This window comes from Micropterus dolomieu, linkage group LG21 (genome assembly GCF_021292245.1).
Source record: "Micropterus dolomieu isolate WLL.071019.BEF.003 ecotype Adirondacks linkage group LG21, ASM2129224v1, whole genome shotgun sequence".
In the NCBI taxonomy this organism is placed as follows: domain Eukaryota; kingdom Metazoa; phylum Chordata; class Actinopteri; order Centrarchiformes; family Centrarchidae; genus Micropterus; species Micropterus dolomieu.
In genome coordinates this window covers 22,295,900-22,299,460 of record NC_060170.1, presented here as the reverse complement: position 1 = coordinate 22,299,460, position 3,561 = coordinate 22,295,900, and positions in this window count along the sequence as shown.

Here is a 3,561-nt window from a genome sequence, read left to right as displayed (position 1 = left end):
CTCTTGCAAATTGTAGCCTCTTTTTCCTATTTGTAGTGGAGATGAGTGGTACCCGGTGGGGTCTTCTGCTGTTGTAGCCCATCCGCCTCAAGGTTGTGCGTCTTGTGGCTTCACAAATGCTTTGCTGCATACCTCGGTTGTAACGAGTGGTTATTTCAGTCAAAGTTGCTCTTCTCTATCAGCTTGAATCAGTCGGCCCATTCTCCTCTGACCTCTAGCATCAACAAGAGATTTTCGCCCACAGGACTGCCGCGTACTGGATGTTTTTCCCTTTTCACACCATTCTTTGTAAACCCTAGAAATGGTTGTGCGTGAAAATCCCAGTAACTGAGCAGATTGTGAAATACTCCAAAAAACAACCATGCCACGCTCAAAATTGCTTAAATCACCTTTCTTTCCCATTCTGACATTCAGTTTGGAGTTCAGGAGATTGTCTTGACCAGGACCACGCCCCTAAATGCATTGAAGCAACTGCCATGTGATTGGTTGATTAGATAATTGCATTAATGAGAAATTGAACAGGTGTTCCTAATAATCCTTTAGGTGAGTGTATAGTGGACTGAAAAAGTGATGAACAAACAGAGAAATTGATCTTTTTAGATAAACAGATGCTGACCAAGTTTTTCTTTGCGGATATAATTTGAAGTTGGAAAAAAAGTACATAAATTGCAATATGTCAATATATTTAAAATCGAATCGCGACATAAGTATCGTGATAATATCATATCATGGGGCCTCTGGTGATTTCCACCCCTATTATTGCACATTGCCTTTCAGCATAGATTATTACTGCACAGTGTCCAGCAGCAAGATTAATATTGCACACATGAATAAACAGTAAGGATGCACCAGATGTTCTGCCATCAAAATTAATTGGCTGAAAATAGCAAAAAAAGCACTTTTGGTGTTCGGCCTGATAAGTCAAAAGATCGAATAAATATTACCTTACAATTATGTGATAATCATCAGTGTGGAAGCATTTTAAAGTGTGTGTACTGTCAGTATCTCATCTTGTCTTTCATTTGCCAGTGCTGCTGATTGCTGATGCTTTCATGAATAAACCAAAAGGGCTACTTGGTGGACACCTAAATACACTGCTCAAAAAAATAAAGGGAACACAACACAATGTAACTCCAAGTCAATCACACTCCTGTGAAATCAAACTGTCCACTTAGGAAGCAACACTGATTGACAATCAATTTCACAGGCTATTGTGCAAATGGAATAGACAACAGGTGGAAATTATAGACAATTAGCAAGACACCCCCAATAAAGGAGTGGTTCTGCAGGTGGTGACCACAGACCACTTCTCAGTTCCTATGCTTCCTGAGATCCTCAGACCCCTTGTGAGACCGTATGCTGGTGCGTTTGGCCCTGGGTTCCTCCTAATGCACGACAATGCTAGACCTCGTGTGGCTGGAGTGTGTCAGCAGTTCCTGCAAGAGGAAGGCATTGATGCTATGGACTGGCCCGCCCGTTCCCAGACCTGAATCCAATTGAGCACATCTGGGACATCATGTCTCGCTCCATCCACCAACGCCACGTTGCACCACAGACTGTCCAGGAGTTGGCGGATGCTTTAGTCCAGGTCTGGGAGGAGATCACTCAGGAGACCATCCACCACTTCATCAGGAGCATGCCCAGGCGTTGTAGGGAGGTCATCCAGGCACGTGGAGGCCACACACACACTACTGAGCCTCATTTTGACTTGTCTTAAGGACATTACATCAAAGTTGGATCGGCCTGTAGTGTGGTTTTCCACTTTGATTTTGAGTGTGACTCCAAATCCAGACCTCCATGGGTTGATAAATTTGATTTCCATTGATAATTTGTGTGATTTTGTTGTCAGCACATTCAATTATGTAAAGAAAGGAGTATTTAATGAGATTATTTCATTCATTCAGATCTAGGATGTTATTTTAGTGTTCCCTTTATTTTTTTGAGCAGTGTATTAGAAGCATGATCCCTAAGCGTGAACAATTTGAGCATTTACTAATTCAATCAAATATTTCCTTTCTAGGATTGACAGAAACGTGGTTAACATCTTCATCACCTGAGGCAGAAATAATACCTGGTTACAATGTTTTTAGAAAGGATAGGGGTCAGGGAAAGGGCGTTTTTTGTTTTTTTTTATTATATGTTAAAGACACCCTAAAATGTAATAAAATTGAATGGCCTGACGATACAAATCTTGAGAGGGTGGGAGTAGACATTATACTTTCTGCAGAAATTACATTCAGTCAAAAACCATCAGCTAAAATAGATTTTTATAGCAACCTTAAAACGCTTATCAATCTCACTAACTTGAAAAAAAGAGTTCTTGATAAGTGATTTCAATATTAACTGGGACAATGAGAGACAGGAAAAACCCCAAACAGATAACTGATCATTTTAATTTGGATCAATTAATTGAAGCGTCAAACAGAGTAACTAACCGCTCCAAAACACGAATAGATTTAATGTTGACAAACAAGCCTGAAAGAATTATTAAAACCTACAACCTCTTAACCTGCGATGGACTGGCGACCTGTCCAGGGTGTACCCCGCCTTTCGCCCAATGTAAGCTGGCTTTGCTCCAGTCCCCCACGACCCTGTACACAGGATAAGCGGTTGACGAGGGATGGATGGATGGATGGATACAATCTCTTAACTGGTTGTCTGATCATAATGGCTTCTTCTTTTAACAAAAACTAACCAAAACAAGATTTCATAATTCCATGTCACACTCATCTAACTATTTAGACTTATACTTTGTATCATGATATAATCCCCAAAACACAACATCTAAATCTGGAAACAGCCCTTAAAGAGCTGGATTGGGCTGCATTTGTTTCATGTTAAGATGTTACAAACAACAGTGTCACATTCTACAATACAGTTAAAAAGGTGGCATTTATTAAAAAGGTGAGGCATAGGAGAACTAATGACAATGACCTACCATGGCTCCATAATTAGTGCAGGACGTTAATGAAGAGAGAGAAATTACTTAAAAAGTCGCTCAAAACTGGTCTGACCTCAGATAAACAACAACTTACATCAGCAAGAAAACCATTTTCTTTTCATCACTGCTTAACCCTGCAGAAACTTGCTGAGCTTTGAAAATTTTTCAAATTTAAATATGCCATGGATTTGCACCCCCCACCCCCCACAAAGTGAGTACATTAAATTGAAACCAACTGGTGGTGGCTGAACTGTAACCAGGGCCTCCACAAGAGGTGATTGTATGGTGCCTTACAGAAGTACAACATTTGGACAATTTGTATTGTCAGTTAAGGGGACAGAGATCTGGAACAAGTTGCCGGCAGCCGTGAGGTAATGTCCAACTTACCCCAGTTTTAAGAACCAACTCAAACAATGGCTCAAGACGCATCAAACTTGTGACCAATAACGGACTCAGTATACTCAGTATTGTGTGTGTATGGGTTCGTTGACTGTTGTATTGTTTGTGTAGGTGTGTGTTTACCGTACTAGATGCAGCACTTTACTGCACTAAATAGCACTTTAACAAAATTAAATTGTTCTTATAGTTTTTTCCAACTGCTTACACACAAAATCTTTACA